Below are 16,341 nucleotides of genomic sequence, written 5' to 3' on the forward strand. Positions count from 1 at the left end.
GCTAAAATTTCGCAGCGTCTCAAGTGAAATCAAAATTGGCGCAACATGCAGTGACATAACTCAGAACACGGACCTTTTAACCATTCGCCTCTGCCAAAATTTGGCCATTGTGACCGGGATTCATTCCGACGTGCTTGGAACCAGCAGACAAATATATCACTACGACTGCACGGTGCCTGTGTTTTGGAGCTTCCGTGAAAGCCTAGGGCAGTAGAGAAGAGGAAGAGCGCGCACGAACTTAATTGAGAAACTGGTCTTGAGGGTTCCCCGACGATAACATGGGTGGGGTGCTTATTCAAGAACTTGATTGGCCCACGCTGCTGCACGAACCTGGTAGATGCGCTTTAGCTGCTTTTCCAAGGATACGCTAGGTAGTTGAGCCTCCCACTGCTTGTAAGACGTATGTGTCGTCGTTAAAGGTTCAGGCTTGCTCGCACACCTCCAAGAAACTTGGAAAAGTGTGGGACTTGCGTCACACCTGTTTAACCTCATTGCGAGCCGCCTGTTTAAATCCCTCAGCATTCAACGTATACATGGATCGACCTTGGCATTTAATAAATATTTTCTGCGAACTGCAATAGAAAATTGGAACTTGCTACCCGACTATATTGTTAACGAGCGCGACGCTACTAAATTTCGACAGGCACTAATTAATCACTGTACTGAATAAAAGATATTGCCCATTTGTCTCAGACTTCACCCAGTTACACTTATTCTTTTTCTTCTTGTTGTTGCTACCGCCTAATTCAGCCTTTCGCCGTTCATTATTGACCAACGTTGTATTGTGATGTATCGTTTTACATTTTATTGTATTGCATTATGTTTTTTTTTGTATTAACGTATTATTCTCAGTTGCATTTGCTTTGTACCCCCCCCCTTAAAGGCCTCAACAGAGGCTTTTAAGGGTAAAATAAATGATGATGATGATGATGATGGCAGGAGTGCAGAGTATTGAGTAGCTAGGTGCTGGAAGTGGTAAGGAAATGCATCTACTTAGGGCAGATAATGGCTGATGATCCGAATCTTGAGAAGTAAATAACTAGAACATTAAGAATGGGGTGGAGCGCATATGGCTGGCTCTCTGATCATTAATAGCAGCTTACCAATATCCCTCAAGACAACATTATACAAACACCTCTTTTTTACCGGTAGTGACATATGGGGCAGAAATGTGGATGCTAACAAAAAGGATTCAGCTTAAGTTAAGGACAATGCAGCAAGCTATGAAAGAAAAGTGATAGGTCTAACTTAAGAGACCGGAAGCGGGCGGAGTGGGTGAGGGAACAAACGCGGGTTAATGACATCGTAGAAGAATCAAGAGGAAGAAATGGCTTGGGTGAGGCATGTAATGCGAAGCGAGTATAATCGCTGCTCCTTGAGGGTAACGGAGTGCATTTCATGAGAAGGCAAGCCTAGTCAGGGGCGGCAGAAAGGCAGGCAGATGAGATTAAGAAGTTTGCGGGCATACGGTAGTTGCAGCTGGCAAAGGACAAGGTTAATTGGAGAGACGTGAGAGAGGCCTTTGCCCTGCTGTGGGTGTAGTTAGGCTGGTGTTGACATTTTACTTACTTATGCAGGCAAGAACTGCACTTTGTTGGGTGGCCATGCCAGCGGACTCCCGAGAAGGCTGCAGGAAATGAATACAGAAATAGAAACAGCCCAGCGTTGCAAATATCTTCTTCTCTCTATCGTCGGCTGTGACACTGTGTCGCAATTTGGCGCCAGTGTCCCTTTGAGTGCACATTGGTCACCGAGGTCACTCAGTGGTTATGGTGCTCGGCTGAGAGCCTCCTTGAGGTACTAGTGAAATCGTTCGACCAAGCCATTTGTCTGGGGTTGGCAGCGCGCCGGCAAGTGGTGCCAAGTAAGCGAAGGAGTTCAGCGAAGAGGGACTACCCGAACTGGCGACCACTGTCCGTGATAATGGTAAATAGACAGTAAAACCCAGGAAGGACAGGAAAGCAGGTGCGACGGTATAGGCATAGACTGGGGAAGCGGCGTAGCTTCAGGTCAACGAGTGTACCAGTCCACACAGGTAAGTTGTGTTCACCTTTAAAAGGCGCAAAGGGTCCCAGAAGGTCAGTTTGGTCCGTGTCAAAGCGGGCATCACGTGGAAGAAAAGTCGTGGCAAGGGGAACAGGGTGGCGGTAGACCTTTGCTCTTTGACAAGTAGCACAGGCGGGCGCACCCAGTACCGAACATTGGCATTCATTCACGGCCACACGTAGTGCGATTCCACGAGCTTTATTGTGGCGGGAATGACAGGGTGGGCTAAGGCGTGCAGGGCATCGAAGATCTGCTTGCGAAAAGGAACGGGCGCATATGGGCGGGAAACACCCGTGGAGGTATCGCAGATAATTGTGACGCCGTCGAGTTGAACGTCCTTTAGCTGAGCGGGAGGTAGAGGCACGTAATCGTGCCATGTCAACTCGTTGTCGGTAGCCTGCACGGCCGCAAGGGCGTTGAGGGGAAGCGGATGCACATCTACGGCACCCACACGGCTGAGAGCGTCAGCATGAAAGTTAGCGGCGCCAGTGATGTGTCGTACGTCGGTAGTATATTTGGACACATTGGCAAGCTGACGAACCTCCCACGGTCATAAGGGCTGCAGGCGTGGTCGAGTGCATGTGTCACAGGCTTGTGGTCGGTGAAGATGGCTAAAACGCGACGTTTCAGACGGTGATGGAAGTAGCGAACTGCAAGGTACATAGCGAGCAACTCCTGACCAAGCACGATGTAACGGTTCTAAGTAGGAGTTATGCGCTTCAAGAAAAAGGCACGAGGCGGCCAGGCAATATCAGTGGGCTGCTGCAGAACAGTGCCAAAAGCAGTACAGGAGGCGTCCGTCATGAGTGCGATAATACTGTAAGCCGTTGGGTGGGCAAGCAGGGCTGCATCAGCTAGGGCTTGTTTGACGGCGAGAAACGCGGCGTGGGCATCTGTGTCCCACTGCAGGGGATGCGTCTTGTGCTTTGCCGTGATTAGATGGTCAAGTTTTCGACAAAAGTGGCACAGTTGCGAATAAAATGCTGACACTAGTTCACCATGCCGAGGAACTGGCGGAGCGAAGTAGGTCTCGGAAAATTTGAGATCGCTTGTACCTACGACGGAAGAGCACGAATGCCACTTGAGGCAACTTGATGACGAAAGAATTCAAGAGAAGATACACTGAATTTACTCTTATCACCATTGATGACAATACCATGGGCAGAGAGACAGGTTAACAACTGTCGCAGGTGGTGCAGGTGCTCGTCTATGGTGAAGAACGGTGTAGATGAAACGTTGAAAGGTCTGCGCAGCGTTTGGCAGTCCGGATGGCATCCTCAGCAATTCGAAGAGGCCGAAGTGAATTGTGGTGGCTGTGTTCGGAATATCTTGCTCTGCCATTGGAATATGGTGGTAGGCATGGACATCAATCGTTGTAAAGATTGTAGTACCATGAAAAGCTGTCGTATAAGTCCTGTATATGGGGCAGTGGGTAGCGGTCTGGTACGGCGTGAGCATTAGGGAGCGGTGGTCGCCACGTGGTCGCCACTCTCCAGTCTTTCTGGGGATCATGTGAAGAGGAGGGGCTCAACTGTTAGAAGACGGGTGAATAATGCCCAACTCGAGCATGTGCTCAAATCGGCACAAGTGATCGTGAGCTTGTCTGTGGCGAGGCGACGTAGACGAAAGAAAACAGGCGGTCCAGTGCTAACTGGATGGTGGCACTTCTCATGATGAACATGTAGTTTTCAGTCTTGTGGGGCCGTCAGGGTCGGATACTCGCGGAGTAATAGGCCAAACAGGGGATCGGCAACATCGGTTAATGAAGGAGCCGCATCATTAATTACCTGCATTGCAGGACCTTGCGCCGAGAGTAGTGATCGAATCTAGAAGACGGCAATTACTTGACGTCGACAAGAAGACCATGGTGTGTGACGAAGTCGGCACCAATGAAAGACGTGTGGACATAAGCAACCATGAAAATTCATCGAAAAACGCTACGGGAACCCAAGTTCAGTGTCAAAGAGCACTGTTTATAGACTGGAATACCAACCTCCAGGATCTTGTCGGCTAAGTTGGGCTCCGAAAAGATGCACCATGCGACGAAGCAGTTGACTCGGTCGACGGTCTCCAAGCTCCTCAACAATTGAAGCTGTTGAACATGTGTTCGCGTCGAAGCTGCCTTAAGCTGATCGTATGGATCCGCGGGGGGGTCAAGCGGAACCTGGCCAGGAGATCGGAGAGTGGAATGAATTGCCGAAGTGTGTAGTGAACAGCCCAAATGTGGAAACCTTTGTCGATAATTTCAGAGCCTTTTCTATGTGAAACCCATGTCTTTTTGGTTTCTTTTTTTCGCATTATCGTTTGCCGTGCTCATGCCTGCTTGGAGTCGAGCGACTCTGCAGTATGAAATAAATAAATAAATAAATAAATAAATATCGTGTGGCTTGTGTCGTGACGTGGGCGAGATACATATGGGCCTTGACCTGATGAAATCAGAGAGCTGGGTTGCTCTCCCATAGAGGCGGCAGGCGAACAGCAACAGCTGAAAGGAGTGCCAGGGCCTGAGGCATAGAAAAAGGTGTATTTCCTACTGCCATGAAGAGGTCTAGGGTATTCATCATATATAAAAGCGGGGATAAAAATGATGCGAGAAACTACAGACCAATATCTGTAATACTTGTTTTTTCAAAGGGTTTTTAAAAAATAATATCTCTACGATTAACCAAGTTTTTGGACACGCGTAACTTGCTCTCAGATAACCAGTTTGGATTTCGAAGGGGACGATCAACCGAATCTGCACTTCTATCACTTAAGGAATTTGTGTTGCAAAATATTGATCAAAAACTCTTTACACTGTGTCTATTTATTGACTACAGTAAGGCTTTCGATTCTCTTGATCACAATATTTTAATATTTAAGCTCACACAATATGGCATTCGTGGCAAATCTCTTGAATTACTTCGGTCATACTTAAAAAATAGGACTCAGTGTGTTCACCTTGGCAATCATAAATCTTCACCTCTACCAATATTAACTGGTGTACCACAAGGTAGCATCTTGGGCCCATTACTTTTCATCATCTATATAAACGATATTGCCCATATTGACAGGGGGGCTAAATTTATCGTGTACGCAGATGACAGCAGTATTTTGCTATCAGGCAGTGATGTTAATACTCTTATATCAAAGGGTAATAACATTCTTGAAAAATTAATCTTTTGGTCACGATCAAATAAGCTGAAAATCAACCCATCAAAAACAAAAGCAGTTATTTTTCGCGCCAGAAATAAGTTAGTTAAAATTGAACAAGATATCCGCTGCGAATGCCAAATTATTGAGATTGTGAAAGAAATCAAGATACTTGGCATAACATTTAGTTCTAATATTATGTGGGACTCTCAAATAGATAACCTCTGCAAAAAGCTTCCAACAGTTACAGGGGCATTATCACGTTGCCGTTCTTTTCTACCAACAAAAATAAAACTACAAGTCTACAATGCCTTGTTTGCCTCCTACACTAACTAATGCAATTTAGTTTCGTTGACTACATCACAAAGAAATGTCCAGAGGATATACGTACTCCACAAAAAAAAATATTCGTAACATCGCCAATATAGACTTCCTGTCGTCAGCAGCAGAATATTTTCAGTCCTACAATATAATTAGCATCAAATGTGCTTACAAGTTTCGAGTCCTGCGATCATTTTATTTAGCAATGGATTCCTTCAGGCACTTCCTTTAGTGATTAGCCTCTTTAGAACTCAATAAAAACACTCATACACGGAACACTGATCTATGGTTCATACCTCGTTTCTGCACAAATTATAAAGTGCAAACACTTCAGCATAATCTTCCAGTCATCCTAAATAAATACAAACACATAACTAAGCCAACACTAAAACAGTCACTTGACCAATTCTTGTCCACATAGCTGTACCTTTCTTTACAAATTATACCAGATGTGCACAAGTGCACAGATGTGCACTTTGGCTATAATTGTATAATGTAGGTTTCGAGATTGTGTGTATTATGTCCTGCCTTTTCCTAGATATATTACCGGTTAACTATTTGATGGATAGTTTGTTCATGCTATTATTTGCTTAGCTTTAATGTCTTTTATCTTTTGTATTCCACATAATTGTATTTCTAGAACAATATGTGTAAATTTCCTTTGAAGTTATAATCGATACTTCGTCAATACTGTTTTCTGTAGAACTGGTGTCAAGCTCTAAAATGTAATTCTTGCTAATGTATGTTCTTGTTAATGTATATTTTTCTACTTAGGTACTATCCATGTTTGTAGTCATATATTGTGTGTAAAACATATTTTATTCTTCAATATTCTGCATCATCAGGTCATCACCTACTGCCTTGTTGGTGGTTTTGTAGGCCTCTGTCAAGCTGTCAGGAACAGCTTTTTGCCTATGAATCCTCCAGAATCTTTCTGGAAAATAAAAATGAATTGAATTCAATTCAATTGAAGCCGGCACCGAGCTGTGTTCGGCGTTCTGTTTACCGAGTGGTTGTTGGTGGTCCTCCATGGCTTCACCACGTCTCAGCAAGGACCAGAGGGATCACGCCTGGCTCTCATCAGCTGTAGAGAGACGTCGGTAGGAAGGACCCGGACCAAAGGGTTGCTACTCAAGAACAGGTTCTTTTTGTTGCCTTAGTGACATCGCACATCAGTAAGAGATGTTGTCGGGCTAGTTGGCTAGATACTTGTAATGCCATGAAAGGTTAAGCGCAAAAAAAGACGATACAAACACAGAAGACGCGACAGGACGAGCGCAAACTAACTAGGTTATTCAGAAGTTGACAGCTCTCAATATAAGACAAGCAGGCGCACGCGTGGCGGATATACCCACAGCATTCCTGGTAAGCGTGATCACACCATCATTACCCTACAAGACAGATCTTAACAAAGCTGACTCGCTTCTATACCACGTAAGAGACGTATCGCTGTGACAATTGTGTCCATTCTTAATCAAGAGGGATTCCACTATTTCTCGCGCCATGGCGTTGGTGCCCTGTCCAAGAACCTTGATATCATTCAATCGCGGCCTGCACGGACATTTTCGGCAATGTTCGGCCAAATTCGGGACACTTTCTTTCTCACTTAACGTGCGCTCATGCTTCCCTGCACGATCATTCACGGGGGGCGCGTCTGAGCGCGCGACGTGAGCAGACGTGTGTGTTTCGGCTCCGCCATTTTCGGCTGGGGCCGCGAACCAACTCATCCTACCCCGGCAAACTGGCGTCTATTGATCCGGAACATCAAGCGGAACAACTGGATGCCATATTCGTCCAGGTGCGCCCATTTTCTCCAAATTTACGGCCGATTTTCGAGCGACCGCGTGGGTAGCGTCGTTGAGCCTAACGACAACGCCGATGCTCGGCCGGTTGGACTCGGCCCTCCGAGTAAAAAATGGAGAACTCCGCGCTTCATTTACGCGCCTATGACCCTGAGGCGATGGCGTGAACCTGGGTCCCCACCGTCGGCGACCCAAATTTGACGGTTTCTCCCAAAATTCGGAGCCAAGCTTTGCTTCAAGCGGCTGCACGCCGCTCCGACGACAAGGCCCGGATGGCGGCGCTCGGCGCCGCCTGGCCGCTGTCGCATCGGTCGGAAACATCAAAGCTCCCGCGACGCGTGCCACGGGAGGCAAGGGCAAGGTGTTCACGAAGTGGAAGCCGCGTCAGATGCCCAAACCCGCTCCTGAAGACTACGTTGTAGTCATAAAGCCCAGAGAACATGTTTCCCTTCACGAGGCGCTCGCTATTTCGCTATTTCGGCGTACCTCGGGCCGGAACGGGCCAGAGCCATCTCCGTTCTGCCCTCGCGAGAACAAAACATCATCATCGAGCATACCCCGGACATCGAGGCGGCTGACCGGCTCATCGGGGACTTTGCAGTTAATACCGAGAAGGGATTGCTCAAGCAACAGGGTTACCTGAGACAAGACGGCGGCAACACGTGCCACGGTGTGATCGTGGTCCGTAACACGGACACCACAGAAAGTCTTCAACAACGAGTGTGCTGGCGCACCGGCACCATCATGCAAATCCGCAAATTTGGAACATCCAACAAGGCACGCATCACCTTCGAGGGTAAGGAGAAGCCCCGGTACGTGCACTATGAAAACATGGTCGTGTCTGTGAAAAATTATTACAAAACTATCCCCGCCTGCAGCCAGTGTGGGGCCGTTGGGCATCACGCGGATGCATGTCCGAACCTGCAGCCGGACATGTGTGGACTCTGCGGACTCCAAGCTCCGCTAGTGGAGGGGGTGCGGGCCCCTCACAACTGTGTACCTCGGTGTTCTGTGTGCGGTGCCGCCCATGGCACCAACTCACGCGATTGTGTAGAAAAATTTCGCACACAAAAAAAAGGCTGCCCAAATGGGCAAGAAAAAGAAATCGGCTCCCAAGAAGAAAAGCCGCCATCTTGGGCCTCCAACCTCCAACACCGAGAATCTGGCGCCACCTCCCGGAGGTGCTGGAAAACGACCGTCGACCTGGGTGGACATCGTCAAAACCGGACACCTGGTGAGTGGTTCGGGCGGGGCTGCTTCTCCTCCCCCCTTCTCACTCCCCTCCCTGAGGCGCGCAGCGCCGAGGAAAATCAAATAGCAGCACTCATAGCCCAAAGCGAGATGCTGCTAAAGAAAATTAACGAATTGGAATCTAAAATGCACCAGCTGCCTTCTCCCCCTTCTCCTCCCGCGGCTGAAATGGAGAGTGAGCTCGTGGCGCCGAAGGCGCCAACAAGCGCGGAGACCGCATTGCAAGCCAATTTCGAGGCCCGCTTCGGGGCAATAGACGACCGATTCGCCGCCATAGAAAACCAAATCTCAATGGTGGTCAACGCCATCTCCAAATTGCAAGAGTCAATCCCCGCAATGATCTCCCAACAAACTGCGCATTCCTCGCGCCCCTCGCGCAGGCCCGGCGGTCCCTACAAGGACGTATCCGGACGCCTTCTCAAACCTCTGAGGTGCACCCCTGAGGTAGACGACGACGACAGCTGCTCGCTCTCCGGTGTGGAGGATGCTTCCCTCGCCGCGAGTGCTGGCTTCGGAGCAGCGCCACTGCAACCCGTCCTTAACCGAAATGACTATGGCGAGCAGCCCTAATATCATGCGCTCCCCAAGAACCAATTTGGCCACCCCAGTCCAAATTGTCCAGTGGAACTGTCGGAGCTTCCGCTCCCGCGCAAAGCGGGCGGATCTCAGACTTTTCCTTTCAACCCTCGACTCGCTTCCGGCGGTGGTTGCCCTCCAGGAGCCAGGGAGCGGCGCAACCCTTACAAATCACATCACCGTTCAGCAGGACCCCTCTTCGTGCGTCTGTGTGCATAAAAATTATACAGCTAATCTAGTCGACTTGAAACTTCGCACTGAATACTCGTACGTGATGATGACACTCCTTCCGCTCAAGAAACGCGATGCGCCACTCCACGTACTATTGTTCCCCCAGACTCAAAAATGTAACGTTCGCAGCACTCTTTAGCCGCGCTCTAAAGGCTGCGGGCAGGGACCCCCTTGTAATTGTGGGCGATTTCAATGCCCACAGTACGCCTTGGGGTTACGTGCGTGAGGAGAAGCGAGGACGCAAACTAGCGGAACTTGCGTCCACGCTGGGCCTGACTCTCCACACCGACCCTGCATATCCAACGCGGATGGGTAACTCCGTGACCCGGGATACGTGTCCGGACCTTACCTTTACCAAGAACATTACACACGCAGAGTGGGCCAACACGGAAGAAACCCTCGGTAGTGACCACTGCCTTATCAATACCACCGTAAGGATTAAACCATTGGCAAGACCCCATGCACAAGCCCGGCTCCCTGACTGGAATAAATTCCGACAAATCTTCGTCAATTCGGCATCTATCCACGAACAAGGATACCACGCATGGACACAAGGATTGGTTACACACCTTCGTTCGACGGAAACTCTCATTCAACTCTCGGAGGCAACGCCGGAAGTGGACAACTACCTTCTGCACCTCTGGGAGGCGCGGCACAGCCTTGTCCGCAGATGGCGCCGCCAAAAACATAATAGAAAGCATAAAATTCATATCGCCGAGCTCACTCAGCGAGCGGCAGAGTAAGCGGCCCAACATGCCGACTCGAACTGGGTGAACCGCTGTAACACGGCGGCCAGACAAATGTCTAGCCGGCGCACGTGGCGACTCTTCCGCGCCCTGATTGACCCGACTCAAACTCGCGCCGAGACACAAAAACATCTCCAACGAGCCATCCACAGCTTCGACGAAAATACTTCAAAATTGGCGTGCAAACTTCGCGACCAATATCTTTGCACTCAACAGGACCCCCGAGGGCCCGCGTACTCGTATGCAGGTTCAGAGAACGCGGAGCTGGCTCAGCCGTTCCAGCTGCACGACCTGAAGGCGGCCCTGGCTAAAATGAAACGAGGAACGGCACCGGGACGGGACAAGATAACTGTGAAACTGCTTGCCAATCTTCCCGACTCCGCACCGTCCTGTTTGGCCAGTGTAAGCCTTTCCACATGTTAGTGGAACCTCATACTGTTAAGTTTCGATTTATTCTGACCTTCGAGAGAGTGGGTTTGAGATCAACTTCCGCTTGTCTGCGCAAATTCCTTCCGGCTGATCCCACGGGTTCGCGGTGCTCTTACGTTTCAAATTCCTCTGTGCATCGAGAACGCGGCGTTCAGATGGCCGTCCGCTGCCTGGGAAGTTTCATTTCATCACGGCCATTTACTTCGGCCACAGCAGCATGGTATCGTGCGTCGGTGGCGACGGCGACGGCGGTGCTCTGCGTGATTTACGGCGGATGCGGCGCAAGTTGTTTACAGTGAGCAAAGGCGCCTGTGTACTCGCGGATCTGAAGAGACTTCTCCTCTTGCCTTGTGCGGAACCTTATGCGCGAGGGAAGCTTCGCCCGTCCATCACGGCCGCTGTGGCAGCGTATGTTTACAGCGAGGAACGACGCCTGTGTACTCGCGGTTCTGAAAAGACCTCTCTTGCCTCGTGCGGAACCGTAAGCGCGAGCGAAGCTTCGGCATTCCGTCCACACTAAGAGCTGTGCAGTTCAGGTGCCTGGGCTTGGCCACCGCTTGGGTCTCCTTCCATGCCTGTCATCACTGCTACAAGAACGGCCTGGACAGCATTTTGCCGGAAGTGGCGAGAGTGTGTCGGGGACATCCTGGTGGGCGGTTCCCAAAGAATGTACACGTGACCTAAACGACAATTATTTAATGCTTTTAATCGAGCTAAATTCCCAACCAGGCACCTGGGGACCAGGGCCCCTTTAAACGGAGCCGCAGTGCTCATTTTCAGTACCGAAATTTCCTTGATCACCATGTAAATAAATCTCTGCGAAGTTTCTCTCCTCCTCGACCCGTTTCTGCATCGGTGTCAACCGCAATGCCCGAGTGCCTGCAGCCCGAATTCTGACTTGGTTTTTCACTACCCGTTGAGTCCGCTACCGAAACGGACACAACGCAACAACTGGTTGGCAGCGTCGAGATGGACTCCGCTGGAACCATAGTTACAGAGTTTTGTGAGTTCTGGGATTTTCTCCAGTGAGGTTCTACCAGGCGTTGTATTGAGTTTGCTTACAAAGGTGGTATAAATTGTGTCTATCTTTCACAATTTGTTTAAAGTAAGTGAAGGTAGTTGTGTGAGCAGTGAAAATTTTGCGGCACTATGCGCAGGCATGAATATGAGAGCATTGAAAAAGCCGCTTTTGTTAGAGTAGGCCCGCGAAAAATTGGTTGCAGATTGGGCTTAATATATTTTACAGTTTATTCAGCAGTGTATCCCGTGTATCTCAAGGCAAAGGAAATCTAGCCGGCGTAGAGAGTCAGTAGAGGCAACGGAACTATGAAAGTTGTTTGGATGGTGTGGCTGCGGCTGACGCGACGCAGGGCTGGTTGGACATCGATGAAAGGTGCCTTTGCTCAACAAAGCTTGGGTTTGGATGTTCAGGGCCAAACAAGGAAGCCAGCCATCATCGCGGCTATCAAAGCACTTAAGGCAGACGACGAGGAGCTCTCGAAATGTCTAGATCTGATTGCAGAGAGAGAGAAAGCAGAGCGGGAAGGAGAGCAGAGAGATGATAAACGCATGGTTGAAGAGATTAACTGCTTAGAGAAGGCGCTTGAGCTGAAGCGTCTTGAACTGGAGGTGCTGCAGGCTCCGTTTCGAGACGAAAGGGATGAGAGCGTAGCCTCTAGTGTAGGAGAGCTGAATTCGGTCAGAACGAAAAACCTCATGCAACCTTATAGGAAAGGGGTGGACATAGGTCTGTTTTTGGTAAACTTCGAGCGCACATGCGAGAAGGCAGGGTTTAGCAAGGCCAAATGGCCACAGTGTTTGCTGACCCTACTACCACGTGAGGCTGCTGATGTGATTGCCCGCTTGAGTAAAGAGGATGCAGAGAACTACGACAAAGTCAAGTCTAGCCGTCTGAAAAAGTACAGAATGTCAGCGGAAGCATTCCGATAAAAATTTCGCAGTGACTAGAAGCAAACTAATGAGTTATATCCAGACTTCGCATAGAATCTAAAGGCGAACCTAGGGGAATGGCTGAAAGAAGCTGAGACGCATGACGCAAGTGAGAAAATGAGGGAATACTTAGGCCTCGAGCAGTTTTATCGTTGGTTGCCTGAAGACATAAGGCACTCGGTGCATGACAGGCCAGACGCTACGTCTGTTTCGAAAGCAGCTGAGCTGGCAGAAGAGTTCGTCTCACGCCGTGCACTAGATAGAAAGGAAAACCCCAAGAAAAAATACCAGAATAGGAAGACATCTTGGGGGAAGGGGCAGCTTTTGAAAGTGAAGGAATATAAACGGAGTGTAGAATCTTCCGAAAAAGGGGGGGGGGGGGGTAAAACAGAAAGCCCCCTGAGGCAGTAGAGCGCCAAAAGAAAGCGTTTGAAAAGAGACGAACCCCGGTATGCTATAACTGCCAAAAGCCGGGAAATGTAGCGGCAATATGCAAAAGCCCCAAAGTTGTTTGAACGAAAGCATGAAAAATTGCCGCTAAGGCCATCCCACTGGAAGCGTCAAGTGATTTTGGCATGGTTGGGGGTGAGCTTTCTGACAGATCAGATGTCTCCGCGACGACAACTAAAGAAGTAAAAGTCCCGCGCAGGCCCGAAAGTAGCGAGGATTGTCTTGAGCTTAAAGAGGCCTGTGGTGAGCTTCTGATAACCCCAGCATATAATAGCCTGCAAAGATTGCTAGGCGTGGACCCATCGCCCTTGACAGCGGAACAAAGGGCAGACTCCCCACTGCAAAATCTTAAGTGCCGGGAGGATGAAGGTGTCGCAAAGAAAAATGTGGCATTTCAGGAAAGGTCCGGGGTACTCTATTTCAAGTATCATGGTCGCAGAGGGGTACAGTTCGACCAATTAGTCGTGCCTCAACGCTTCCGCCGTGATCTTTTGCACTTGGTTCACGGTGGCTCGTGGTCGGGTCATTTAGTGCTCAGGAAAACGAAGTACCGCTTTCTGCAAGTATTCTACTCGCCGGGATGCTTTCGGAAAGTAGAAAAATTTGTAAAGATCTGCGACACATGTCAACCGGTGGGCAAGCCAGGAGATAAGGCAAGAGCCCCAATGAAGTTCGTTCCGGTCATCACAGAGCGATTTCGACGGCTCGTGATTCACACAGTTGGCCCCCTTCCCAAAACTGAGTCTAATTACCGTCACATTTTGACTGTAGTCCGTCCCGCTACTAAGTTTCCTGAGGCAGTGCCGCTAAAAGAATTAAGCTTAGTAGAAATCGTAAATGCACTACTGTCCATTTTCGAGCGTGTCGGTTTTCCGGCGGAAATAGTCAGATCAGAGAACCGTTTTTACCAGCGCGCTAACTACATCTTTCCTGGAGAAATGTGGGAATAAATTAATCCATAGTTCAGTATACCACTCGCAGTCTAATCCAGTGGAGAAGATGCATTGGGTTACGAAACGCGTACTGAGGGCACTGTGCTTTGATCGCAAAGCCAACTGGGATGCCTGCTTGCCGGCCACATTGTTTGCGCTCAGTACTGTGATTTATGAGGCCACTGGATTCACATCTGCCGAACTAGTATACGGCCGCTCCCTGCTGTCACCATTCCGCATTCTTCGGAAATCGTGGGAAGATCGAGCAGAGGACTCCAAAGTGGTTGAGTAGGTGCTCACACTGCTTGAGACTGCACAAAGCGCAGGAGCAGGTCGGAGGCGAGATGAGTAAAGCACAATTAAAGGCCAATGAGTACTATGACCGGACGGCGAGATTACGCCGCTTTGAAGCAGGAGACGAGGTAATGCTTCTCAGACTTATGAAAAAAAAAATAAACTAGAAGTTCAATGGGAGGGTCCAGCCAAAGTCGTTCGGTGACTGTCCGCCACGAACTGTATAGTAAGCATGCCCGGAAACCGAAAGGCACGGCAAATATACCACACCACCCTGCTCAAACCGTACCGGGAAAGAGATCACATAGTAAACATGTCGCTGAATGTTCTTGAAGAAACACCTTTAGATTTCCCGCAGCTAGGCGCGCCTAAAAAGGTTGAAAGTCCTGACCTAGCGATCAAGGCAATGGTAGAGGCTGCTGAGCTCAATGTTGATCAAAACAGAGATTTAACAGAACTCTTGCTCGAATTCGAAGACGTTTTCTCGGACAAGCCAGGCAGAACTACCGTCATAGTTGATGACATTGAGCTTACTTCCTCTCAGTCCGTACGTTCGAAAGCTTACCGGGTACCCCACCGCCAAAGAGAATTTATGGAGGCAGAAATTAAAAGAATGCTTGACCTCGACGTCATTGAGGCTTGCGAGAGCGACTACACTTCACCGCTAATTTTGGTGGCAGTCCCTGGCAAGTAACCACGTCCTTGTATTGATTACAGAAGGCTAAACCTCATAACCAAGGACCAGACCTACCCTATACCCAACATCGAGGAGAGAATTGAGAAAGTTAGTAGTGCTCAGTATATCTCTAGGTTCGACCTCGTTGTGGGCTACTGGCAGGTGCCACTGGTCGAACGGGCAAGTAGATATGCCGTCTTCATCTCGCCCATAGGGACATTCCGTCCTAAAGCATTAAGCTTCGGCTTAAAGAACGCACCCTACTGCTTCTCAGCCCTCATGGATAAGGAGTTGAGGGGACTGCATGATTTTGCCTTGCCGTATGTGGACGACGTGGTGGTGTTTTCCAGTTCGTTGTCTGAGCATATCGCGCACCTGCGAACAGTTCTTGAACGTTTTCGCGACGCGGGCCTGACAGTGAAAGCTCAGAAATGTGAACATTTGACGTGCAGAGTGACCTAATTGGGTCACATAGTGGGGCGAGGCCACCGCCAACCATCTGAGGTGAAAGTGACTGGTATCAGTAATTTCCCACAGCCGCGTACTGAAACAGATGTCCGGTCATTTTTGGGAGTTGCCGGCTACTACCACCGCTATATCCCACGTTATTCAGAGCTTGCCAGTACTCTCACAGCTCTCAGAAAGACCAAACCGCAGAGCCTCCACTGGGACGAAAAAAAGGAAAAGGCTTTCTTGGCCTTGCAAAGTTCTCTAATGAGTCAACCCGTGCAGCAGGCACCCGATTACTCAAAGCGATTTTTGGTACAGTGCGGCGCCAGTGACCGCGGCATGGGCGTGGTATTGTGCCAAACAGCCGAGGCGGCGGAAGAGCATCCGGTGTTCTATGCTAGCCGTAAGCTGACGTTACGAGAAGAACCATATAGCGCTTCGGAGAAATAATGGGCCTGCCTTGTGTGGGCAGTGCAGAAACTTGCATGTTACCTTGCCGGCTCGAGGTTCATCACTGAAACGGACCATTGTCCTCTCACGTGGTTGCGGACTATCTCGCCCAAAAACGGCCGACTGCTCCGCTGGAGCCTCGCACTACAGCAATACTCTTTTGAAGTTCGTTACAAAAAGCGTAAACTGAACGCCAATGCCGTAGGCTTAAGTAACTGCTTTTAGTGTAAATGATTGCCTCAGAGATTCTGCCTTGAGTACATTTTTTTTCTGACTCAGGTTTACTGTTACCCTTTTTATATGAGTTCTTGAATTTTGTGTGTATGTTTGGAGAATGTTCAGGTGCAAGGATTAAAACCGTTCTAGTTAAAAAGGGAACCTGGTAAATCTCAGGGATATTCCAAGCGCTTGCCTGCTTTGCAGTTGTGATTTTTGTGTTGTTCAAACTGATGCTGACTTCCTAGAAAGTGCACTGGCCTGCAGAGAGAAAGACGCCGTACTTTTGAGAAGAAACGAGGAGCTGTAGAGACTACCTGGAGAAACAGAATAGCAGCAACAATGAAGTACATGGAGAACGAAATCATCCACAACTATTCCTCTGAACA

The 16,341-nt window shown here is 49.1% G+C and overlaps 1 protein-coding gene and 2 pseudogenes across 1 annotated transcript in view; all 3 read left to right on the forward strand.

Moving 5' to 3' along the window:
* Positions 1–16,341, forward strand: part of LOC149334478 (BTB/POZ domain-containing protein 6-like) — an 88,365-nt gene that overhangs the window by 11,764 nt on the left and 60,260 nt on the right. The gene's annotated exons all lie outside the window — the stretch shown is intronic.
* On the forward strand, positions 6,529–9,122 carry LOC149334479 (uncharacterized; annotated as a pseudogene).
* On the forward strand, positions 11,694–12,999 carry LOC149334480 (uncharacterized; annotated as a pseudogene).

The sequence above is a fragment of the Amblyomma mixtum genome, chromosome 8 (genome assembly GCF_055824585.1).
Source record: "Amblyomma mixtum isolate Tamu chromosome 8, ASM5582458v1, whole genome shotgun sequence".
NCBI lineage: Eukaryota > Metazoa > Arthropoda > Arachnida > Ixodida > Ixodidae > Amblyomma > Amblyomma mixtum.